Source organism: Pyrgilauda ruficollis, unplaced genomic scaffold (genome assembly GCF_017590135.1).
Source record: "Pyrgilauda ruficollis isolate IOZ18807 unplaced genomic scaffold, ASM1759013v1 scaffold6, whole genome shotgun sequence".
In the NCBI taxonomy this organism is placed as follows: domain Eukaryota; kingdom Metazoa; phylum Chordata; class Aves; order Passeriformes; family Passeridae; genus Pyrgilauda; species Pyrgilauda ruficollis.
The window spans coordinates 16339926-16351088 of record NW_024527710.1 but is presented as its reverse complement, the minus strand read 5'-3'; the positions used below and the strand labels follow the sequence as shown (position 1 = coordinate 16351088).

At 42.3% G+C, this 11163-nt stretch overlaps 1 long non-coding RNA gene across 1 annotated transcript; it reads left to right on the top strand.

Annotated features, from left to right (window-relative positions):
- Position 1: 1 nt before the first annotated feature.
- LOC121362014 lies at positions 2–11115 on the top strand. Its single transcript, XR_005956434.1, has 4 exons — positions 2–305; positions 589–778; positions 4543–4648; positions 10854–11115. It is a non-coding gene; the product is annotated as an uncharacterized LOC121362014 (long non-coding RNA).
- Positions 11116–11163: the final 48 nt, after the last annotated feature.

Here is an 11163-nt window from a genome sequence, read left to right as displayed (position 1 = left end):
CGGGGGTTGCCCTCACGGCCGCGCCGGCTCCGTGAGGGGGCGAGTCGGGATCGTGTCACCAGCCCCGGGCTGACGCGTGGAGGAAAAGCGATGGTGTCACCCGCCCGGAGTGACCTCCTGGGCCGGGAGCGGCCCCGCGTTCCCCCCGCACGGCCCGGGAGGCGCCGCTCCGTCCCAACATGGCGGGTGCTGCCTCTTCATAGCCCGCCCGGGCTGTCAGCCCTGCCGCGGGCACGGGCGGGCCGTGGAGGTCACGGGTGAAGAGCTGCTGACGTGGTGCAGAATTACCTGTGCTTAAGGTGTAGGTCGGTCAGTGTACCTGTACCTGCCACAGATATTGCTCTCAGAGCAGGGTAAAACATTGCTTAAAAAATAGTTAAATTTTAAAGAATCCAAAAGTTAAATGAGGTAAAAATACCAATTCAGTTATCCGGAGAGGTGAAGGATTACAAGCGCTCTAAGCATGGGGGTGAGGAGCATCTGCTTTAACCATTCTGGAGGTGGGAAATGTGCCTCCTTCCAAAAGGATGAGAAGGGTTGGGGCAATTTTACCTATTCTTCATTCATATTGTCATTTCTTCTTTTCAGGCTCGGAGTTCCTGCCCAAAGCCCAGCAGCCTCCTGTGCCTTGACCTGCCAGCGAGCTGTGAGCTGTTCCTCCTTCGTGCCCCTGGCACAGCCCAGGGCTCGCAGCCAAGGCTCTGCATCCAGCCCTCACAGCACATCAACCCCCCCCCTGCTTTTCATCTTGCTTAGTTCACTACATGATAGCTAAAACGTATGAGTACTTTTTTGTTTGATCTTTTTTTGTTCCAGAAAATACTGTATTTGTTTCCTAGGAAGAGGTTAGCCTTATTTGATCAGAACTTGTGGATGCCTGAGCCAGGATCCTGTCTGCTATAGCACTCTGCTTCAGACACACTTCAGAGAAAAGTCTCAGTACCTTACACTAAGGAGATGTGTTTATTCTGTCTATTCACTGTTTCACCAGAACTTACTTAAATTTTCCCTCCACCAGCCTTTTTTACAAATTTGAACCATTATTTTTTTTCTTAGCTGATTCAATTTTATGAACATTTCTATATTGCCTCTTGTTACAGAAGCATACAGGATGGCATTAAACACATCAGTGTTTAGGTCAGCATAAGAGGGGACTAAACAACTTGAATAATAACTGCTACAGGCAGCATCTGCTGGTTTTTGGCTGTTCTTCTAGATATATACTTTAATTTTGTGTTACTGATTCTACTTTGCCTCACAGAGGTTAAAATTGTGGTGATGACATGATGGTGTTTACATAACTATTTCCCCTCCTAGTGTTCTCCAGAACTGATAAGGATAACTGGTAAAGACTTGAGAGTGGACTCGGATTTCTGGAAACCCTCTTACTGTTTCCTTCACCAAAGGTTCTTAAAGAGATTTGGTTGCCATGGAAGATTAACATAAATCCTTATTAAAAATAGAATAAGGAATAAAAGGTTTTTACAGTAAAATCCCCCAGATTTCTGTGCCAGGATTTGTACTGTTTAGCATGCTCATTTTAGTTTTTTTAGTATTTTTGCTCTTCTTAAATTACTGGGTTTTATTTTATCCCTCTTTACTTTGTAGTTTCCGTAATTTCATGTCCTTTCCCGAGGGCTGATCCTCATTCAGCAGCATCCAGAAGTGATTATTCCTAAGGGATGGCAGTGCTGGAAGGGTGATGCAGACTGGCCAGGGCAAGGAGTGAGGCTGAGAGCCGTGTACAAACAAGGCAGGCTGTGCAGGTCGGGTAATCTGGGATTGTGTCAGCAGAGATCGGCTCCCCCCTGTGCTCCCGGCTGCTGCATCCAGCTCAGACGGGCTCCAGGTGGCTGAGTGCTCACCCAGACACAGCGGTGTCAGCACTGCCAGGGTTTGGCTGTGCCTGCAGAGAAACAAAATCAGCTCCACGCAGAAATCTGCCCAGTTTTTACACCTTTTGAGTCACAGCTAAGCGGGGGCACATCAGAAGCTCCCCAGCACCGGGCAGCTGTGCCTGGAGCTCAGCCGTGGGGCAGAAGGGGAACAAAGGGATCTCTGTGCCTTACGTGGAGTAAAGGTGGGTTGGGTTTATTTTGTAAGCCTGGTTGGAGATTTCTTCATGAGCTGCAGTTTATATGAATGTCTGTCAGTACGTTCTGGGTTTGTGCCAATCAAGGATTATGACCTACATTCACATCCCAGAAACAGGAGAGGCCAGCCAGCCTGAGCTCAATCTCCTGATGTCTGATATCCACCCTTACTATGTTCTAAAGTCAGGTTAAATTACTTCTCTCCACAGGAACTTATTTAAAATGTGTTCACTCTCTTGACAGTGCATCCCTTGCCATCTTGACAAAGCACCTGACAATCTCTCAGTAAGGGCTGTCTTAACTTTCTTAACAAAACAGAATAATGGCATTTGCTACAATAACTTAATTGTTATTCATAATAATAAAATCCAGTTCCTAGGGTGTTTTTTTATTCTTTTCAATGGGACTTGTATAATTATATCCAGGAATATGAACAATACTCAGCTGATAGCTGGCTGACAAAAGCCCCATATCCAGACACTTGAATTTTCCCATACTTTGTATGGCACATATGCATCTCACTGGTAGTTAAAAAATATGATTGGAAAATCCTGATTACAGGACTCAATCTAAAAGGGATTTTCCAAGCACCTGGGAACAAAGATGTCAGAATGTAAAAACACTGAACACTGACCCTTGGTGGTTAGTCATGTACTTGCACATTTCTTGCCTTTAGAAAACAAGATAAAAAAATCTACCTCTGCTTTGCAATCGAATTTAGTTGCTCAGTTGATTTGATTTCTGTAAGTCTGCACTTTCTGAGCATCTTGCAAAAGCTTTAGGAGAATCCAGGAATCCCCTTCTGAATTTTTAGATGCAGAAACCAGAATGAACCCAATTCCCAATATGTGTGCAACGAATTATTGCACAATACAAACTGCTCTGATACCTGCTGGGCCACGCATCCCTTCACACCCTGTCACAATCCCTGGCACCTTCTTGCCACTTTTGAATCAAGCTGTGTATGGGAAGTTATTCTGCTTTCATGAAGAAAGCAGTGACCATCTATTTATTCTCTAAATGTGGCAAATTTAGAAGCTATTAAATGGAGTTTATTCAGCAAAAGTGAACATCTAAAAATCTTAAAAGAGGAATTAAAAAGCCACTGCTGTGGACCAGAGTTGTTTGTGCCTTGCTGATCTCTACAGGTTTTGTTTGCCCATTGCTTTTCCCTGCAGATGCTCTGTGGTACTTTCCAGGTCAGTCATGCCGTGAGGGAAAAGGGAGCAACGTCAGGGTGATGAATGTGAAATTTTTCACTCTATTACTGAAGTATCTGTTTTGTGAAGTACTCTGAAATATTTTCCCTGGCTGCTGTGGGAGATGAAAGTCATTAAAATCTATTTATTATCAAAATAGTAGGAATTCTGGATATTTTGTATGTTCTGAAAATCAATACCTTGTGTGAGAGTATCTTCATTAAAGGAGTCTCATATTCAGGCTTTTCTGAAAGGTGGCAATATTTTCACATGGAATAAGCATCTTTCAAGTATTTTCACATTAGATGGAAATACTTTCATCACTTGAGGCCCTTCTTGGAAGTCATTCAACTATGAGAACATTTGCTTTAAATAAAAGAGTGTTTAAACCAGTGGGATTCCTGAAATTCCTAAGCCATTTATGCTCTTCTTTACACTTTTCTTAGCACATCTTAACTCAGTGAACATTTCCTTATCCCACAGATTTAATGCTGCTAAGAAACAGTCATCTCATTAAAACTCTCAAGGCTTGGGGTGGCATTTCTAGTCCTATCATTAATTTTGTTTTGACTGGAGTAATTTCTGGGCTTCTTGGTTGCAGACTCCCAGACAGAGTTATCTCAGCCCATGTGGTACAGTGTGTATATACAGAGTACAAATGCATGCACACCTTTCACACAGAACAATAATATTGTTTACTATAGGAGCTTCAGAAAAATAGAACAACTGCTTTTCCAAATAATAGTTAAGGTTTATCATATGCCAGTGAGGAAGGTATTGATAAACTGAAACAGAAAATATGGAAATACAGCCACAGAACCAAAATCTGTGATAGCTCATTAAATTCCATTAAAAGCTATACTGGAGACAAAGCAGATCTGAGGTAGAAAACTACCAACCTACATTTATAAAAGAGATTGTGACCAGATCTTGTAATTGCACCTTTATGCATCACCCAGCAAGAGAGAAATGGTAACTTCCTTAAGGAATGATCTGCCTCAACTATTTCAGGGAAAAATCTCAGAATTGGCAACTTTTAAGAATGGTAACTTGAACAGAATAAAATATTTACCCCTCTACAGCATCATTTCTGCTCAGCAAAACCCCAGTTTGGCACTGCACCCTTCCCTCCCCCGCTCGCACTGCATCAGTTGTTTCCCTAAGGTTCGTTCATCTCCCATCTACTCTGTTTTATTTCTGCCTTTTCATTTACTTTCTCACTGATATCTGCACCCCTTACCTTTTTTTAGTGAACAAGGTCACAAGTGAGAGTGGGCTTTGGCAATTCCAACATTATCCAGCTGACGTTAATTGACATCATGGAACTGTTGGCAGTGTGATGGCAGCAGCCCCTCTGTAAGTGCACATGTATTAAATGTCTCAGATACAATTTCAGTTTGTGCCCAGGACAAAAAACGCAGCACTGGGATATGAACTGTGGCAGAGATCTGCTGGTCAGAAACACAGCAATCCTTTGAGATCCTGTTCCCACAGGTGTGCTGGAAAGGTGACTCCAAAGGCACCAGTTTGGCAGGTGGGTTTGTGTCCCAGTTTTGTGCCATACAGATTCTGATCCTGAAAGTATCCCCACACTTAATATGGTGCACCAAATACCTCCAGTACTCACCACAATCAGGGATAAATCCACAAGTAAGATCAGGAACGTGTTTTTTTCAAGATCAGGGAAATCACAAACTCAGTTTCCAAGAAGTAACCCCTTTGATTCTGTGCCAGGGTACTGGTATGTACCACTAGGGAAACGAATTCTGGTAATGTCTCTAATCTCTCTAAACAAAATAATTTTAAGAACTCTGTGCTCTATTATACCAGTGATTGACCACAATCTTATTATTCAGAAACATTATTACCAGCATAGAAGATTCACCAAATAAAATGTTAGTAATGTGATCATTATTTTTAAATGAAAAATTAACAGCTAAGTTATTAAAGAATATTCCTTTCTCAACATCTGAAAGTTCGTGTGAAAAGCACTAAAAGACCTGTTTCTAAATGGAGTATTGAAATAGTCTTTAGTGGAAGAAGAGTCTGTGTTCAAAAACAGAAACACTGGGTGAAAATGTCACAGCCACCACTTGCTGTTGAATAACACAACAGTGTCTCAAACCCAACCACAGGTGACAGAGTAGGAGAGCTACAGGTGTGTGAAGTGTGAGCTGTCCTGGTACCGCAACATTTATATATTAAATACAGAAGTTATTGTGTACCTGCCTGTCAAAACCGAGTTCAGATTTCCCATCATTTCTATATCAATGTCATTTTTCTTGTTTTATTTGAAAATAGACTGCAATTTGCCTCAGAATTTTGAACACAATCTCTTTCATGTTTGAAGGTTCTCCTGCTGTGGCATATTCCAGAGAGGGAAAGCCAACTCCCACAGCAGGGGTCAAGCCTCTCTTGGACAGACTGCCAGTGAGGTGGCAATTATATTTTTGGTTACTGCATTTTGCACTTGGGTAATTTTTTAAGATAAAGGCTAATCTTGTCTGTCCCTTCTGTTTGCATTTAGAGATTTCTCCCTTGCTGTCATGCTGCTCTCCAACAGCTGCTCTATTTTGCTCAGGCACAGGAACCAGGGGCACAGTAGTTCTGAGCTGAGCTCTGTGAAGCCTCCTACATATCCAGCAACCCCCACTGTCACATTCCAGGATGGAATTCAGTCACAGATGGGACTCACTGGGGGTGTGTCATGCAAAAGCCCATCTCAGTCAAAACCCCCTCAGTTTGTGTCAAAGGCCATCACGAAGGCCCTGCTCCAGAACAGTGCCAGAAGGGTTTCACACCTTCACACCTCTCAGCCCCGTCTTTGTACCTCACAGGCTCTGGTTTGGTTAGGTAGGCTTTTGTAGAGTACATCAAGAGACTGGATGTGTAAAATTGGGAATTAATAATGCAGCAATGCCAGTGGTTGGCATGTCCAGACCTGTTGGCTTTGATGGGACTATTCAACTGTGCAAACTAAAATAGGCACAGCAGTGTTTGCCAGCTCAAACTCCAGAGCCAAAACAAGGAGCTCATTAAGAGCAAACACTGGTCCTGGCACTGCAGTTGTGCTTTACAGACCCAACCAAAGATCAAGCACCAGAAAAGCCCAACCTACAATTTAGACAAAATTATCCAGGATTCCAACTTTCAGGCATGTACTGAGACCAAAATGTCAGAAGGCAACATTTGGTCATAGGAATGGCTGGTCTGGGGCAATCATGGATTGACTGCTTTAATGTACAAAGTCACAGAAGTTTGCATTTTCCTGTGTTCATTATCTTCCTCAAAATATTATGGAGCTATGTGAAAGGAACCTTGCTGTTATTTAACAGCCTTTCTCTGGTCAAATTCAGTGAGTTAGGCCAAATAAAATCTCGGTTTCCCCATTGAAGCCTGTGTGCTGATGGAAGTGAGAGAAGATTCCCTGCTGTCCTGCATCCAGCTGTGCCTGTGCTTTCAAAGGCACAGCTGAGCATACGCTTAGAATGACATAAAAAATGAACTCAAAATCCTGTTTCTTCAAGCAGTGCAGAATTAAGTCTGCAGATTCCAAGACAAGTGTGTCTGTGGTAAGGCCCGAGTGACTGCAGTAGAGCCACAGCACACAGCCCCTGGCAAGCAGAAGGAAATCTTCTGGGCTCTTTCTACCTTTACAAATAATATCTTTTGCTATTATTTATTGAGAAGGGGTTTCACCTCTGTTAGTACTAACTCAAGGCTTGAGTGGCCTAGCTAAAACAGACTGACCTAATGTGTTCAAACCATTTTCCAGAGTATCAACAATGCTGTCTAAAAACCACAGGCCTGACATCTCTGCTAGCAGCCTTTATGAACTTAACACCTTGTGCAGAGAACCTGGGAAAAGGCTGGAGAGAAAGAGCTGTGCTTGTAGATCTGGGGAGTCCCCTGGGGTGAAGCACTGAACATCCTGGAGAGGATGTCACTGCCTATACCACGTTCTCTGGACAACCAAACTATTCCAGCTTCTGCATCTGCCAGTCTGGCACCTTTAATAAGTAATTAAATCACACTGTGGATGTGAATACATTCTTGGATAAATTATAAATGACAGCTCTCACACTGGCACGCGAGCACACAGGCATACCCAGGGCAGGAAATCACACACAGCATTTCATTTGTTGCTAATTTATCTGTAACAAAGTGAGGAAGATGCCCTGGGGACTGGTGACTAACAAGGAGAATTGTTTATGCTACAAATCCCATCCGGTTATTAGGCTTTGAAAAATGCTTTGTTTAGCTTATCAGTGCTTCAGCAGGAATGCCAGGGGCAGTATTTCTAAGCGTATTTTTATTCCAATATTACTGACACATAAGAGGTTATGTGTTACCTGAGGGCTGAATATTCGGCTTGTGCTTCAGTGCCTTGTTGAATCAGGATCAGGATGGTGAACACTGCACAAAACCAAGCCCTGAACACGTTTCCTTATCAATTTTACAGCACTAAATTGAAGAACACCTTTACATAAATCAAACCTTTCTCAAGGACCATAGAACAGGACAAAGAATAAATACCCTATGGCATGTAAATGCCCATCATTAAAAATTACCTCAACATGTTAGACCTTCTGCTTAAATTCTGCACTTCACTTAGGATGTGGACAAATTTATATTACACAACCTAAGTCTGCAGTTACGCAATTCCAAAGTATCCCAAGTGTCTGGCAAGTTTTAGAGATGTTTCACAACAGCACTGATAAGCTGCTACGCTGTCAGGTGATCAAAATACTTACAGTGTGCCCTTGATTCAAGTTAATATTTAAAAATAGGAATGCAAGTTTTTTTATTTGGCTCAAGTACCTTTTCAATGATGTTAAATGTCTTTTAGGGGAGAAGATTTAGAAAGGGAGGGCATTATTTTCAGATGGAAAAAAACTAAATTTCATTTCATTATTTATAAAACCTGAGAGTCCCTTGCCAGCTAAATGAATAATCGGCAAATAAAGGCAACTAAATTGGGCAATTAAATTATTAATTGGCAAATGAGGCATAACTGGCCTTGCTGAATTATTCCACACCAGCAGTGTCACTGACTCAGCTCCTCTCAAACATTTTTGCAAAGAGGAATGGCAAACTCAGTCTCGTGTAAGTCTCCTGGACCACTGTAAGAAGTGTTCATTAGATTGGTTAGGAATAAATAATTGAAGTATTTATTTAGATGTTTTATAATTAGATTACTTTTGGAAAATCCACATGAACCAATTCTTCCTTCTAAAATGTCCTGGTTTTAATTTGCTTATGATTAGTTTAGATCTGGATTGCCAAAGCATGAGCTGTCCAGTGTGGCCTCCCTTGTCATCTGAACTGGCCTTGTAACTGAGACTGGGAGCAGCTGCTCCCCTGTCACTCCTCCCTGACAACTTCAAACCTCAAAGCTGCTTTACTGAACAATGCCACGTGCTTGGAAAAACCCATAAATGTTTGTGAGCGCTCGACCTGCTGAGGGTTTTTAAACTTTAATACCTCTCCTCAAAGATGCTGATGAGAACGGACTCACCACTGATGCTTTAGAGCTAAATTTCCTTGTGGTAAAACTGGAAGATGTTGTGAGCTGAGCTGTGTCACAGAGATAAAGGTTTATACCCAGGAGCTTCTGGCTTCATAGCCAACAAACAGATCAGTGCTTCATGCCTTCCTTTTGTGGGCAAGAATTAAAAATGTATCAAATCTGCTGGCTGAGGTTTAGTACAAAGGGCTTGGTTTTGCAGAGTTCTACTAGAATTATTTTCTGAAATGCACAGCTTTCATTTTTAGCCAAAAGATGTGTCCAGATCTGAAAAGATCCTTTTTCTCAAAAATCTGACTGTCACAGTTTCAAAGCCTGGCCCCTGGTGAGGTTCCTACAGGAAGAATTCCTTTGCAAATCTGACCTGTGGAAATGTGACCTCAGTGAACACCTGTGCTGTGCGCCGAGAAAGGAATAGAAACATAAGGATCTGATTCCTGAAAAACTTTAAGGCTCTGTCTGGATCTTTGAATTCTAGATCTGTTTTTCAGAGTAATTTGCTTCTGAATTTGGAGTTTAGTTTTGGTTGGGCTTTTTTCCTTTCATTTCCTCAAAATGAATTAAACTGACTTCTACTGGACTAAATATTTTATCATTCAGTTCTGGCTGAGGATTCACAACAACATACGGGTTAGAACCACCAACGGCACCCAGATCCAAATATAAGACTATGAAATAGTCATTCCTAAGGGCACTTCCAAAGTTTCCAGCCTAAAATGTTAGGAGGAATGACAATTTTAATAGTGCTGTTTGAAATAACACACACAATTACTGCATGAGAGGAAGCTCCCTAAATATTTGTCATTTTAGGCAAAGTCACACTAAATATTTTATTTTGTTAGGACTGTTTAGTGCCATCAAAACCTCAAAGCCTCATGACACAAACACTGACTGCCATAATCAATCTCTAATTCAATCACAGTTCAAATGTTCAAAGGCCGGCTCAGGATTTTGGAAGGGGTAAATTAATTCTGGCAGCCTTACAGCAATCTCAGATATCATCTGTCTTCTCCTTCTATCAGACCCAGCTGGGCGGGCCCCTCATAGCCATTGATGCTGGTTAGAGCCAACTCCAGCATCACTGGGAGTGCTTGGACCCAATAAATCAGAAATTTGATTATGTGCAGATAATCTATTACAAATAAATGACAGACCTGGCGTGGTTTTCCCAGCAGATCGACTCAGGACAAGACTAAACCGCTGATGTGTTAGCTGAAGGTGACCCTGAGTCCCTTTTTGCTCCCAAATGTTCTGTTAATGCAATTGGAGGAAAGAATGTCATACCAGGTGAAACCAGGCCCACCTTACCTTGGGACCTGCTGGACTCGAACAGCTAGCATCCATAAGAATGTCCATGGCTTTACTGTGTATGTAAGGAACTGCCTGGTTTTGCTCCCTCTGGATCTGCCACCCCTGTGCATCCTGCAAGAGCTGATTGAGTTTCCTACCTTGCTTCACTCAATCAGTGAGAGATCACAAGGAAATTAAAAATGTGTCACAATCCTGGATTTGAATGATGATTGAATGATTTTTATTCTTCCTACACACACACGTATTATTCACACAAAGCAGGATCACTGCCTGGATCTTTGCTGTAATTCCTAGTCCTAATCAAATGCTCTGGGAGCAGAGCTTGAGCATTTGCAGGGTCTCAGCAGGCCCTTGCACTCAAGCTGACAAGTTTCCAGCCCCTCTACCTGGTGCCTGAGCTCAGTAGCCAGAACTGGTATCATCAGCAACACTAAATATTCCATTTTCCTGTTTTCTGAGCAGCACAAACTCTCTTTCTGCAGACTTGCTCATGAGTCATCTGGAAATAAACCATAATCACTTGTCCCCTAGGAGTCATATATAAGTTAATTACTGTACAAGACAAGCTAATACAAAATACACAAGAGATTCCAACTTGTTGAGGTTGCAAAGGGCGAGGGAGCCTTTCAGAATTTCCATTGGTTACAGTCTGGGAATGCTGGGCTTCCCTTGACTCCATATCTATCACATAACCAGAAACACATTTTGTTCTCTTTGTTGTAGGAGACAAAGCTAAAGAAATGTGGGTGTTATTCCTGTGCACAAGAAGAGTAGATGCCTAATGGGCCTGTGTGTGTGCAGTGTTTGTAAACACAACTGCTCTGGGCTGCAGCTGACAGAAACCATCACTGCTTATCCAGCTGAAAGGATGCTCTAGATCTGCAAATGCCCCCCAGCCCTGAACAGGAAGTCAGAAAGGAATCGGATGTGCCAGATGAATTTTAGGTGCCACTGTGTGAAATAAAATCTGTTTGCCTGGAGTTCAGTGTCCTGGACTTGGATCTGACCATCGCTGTGGTGTCTTATTCCTACC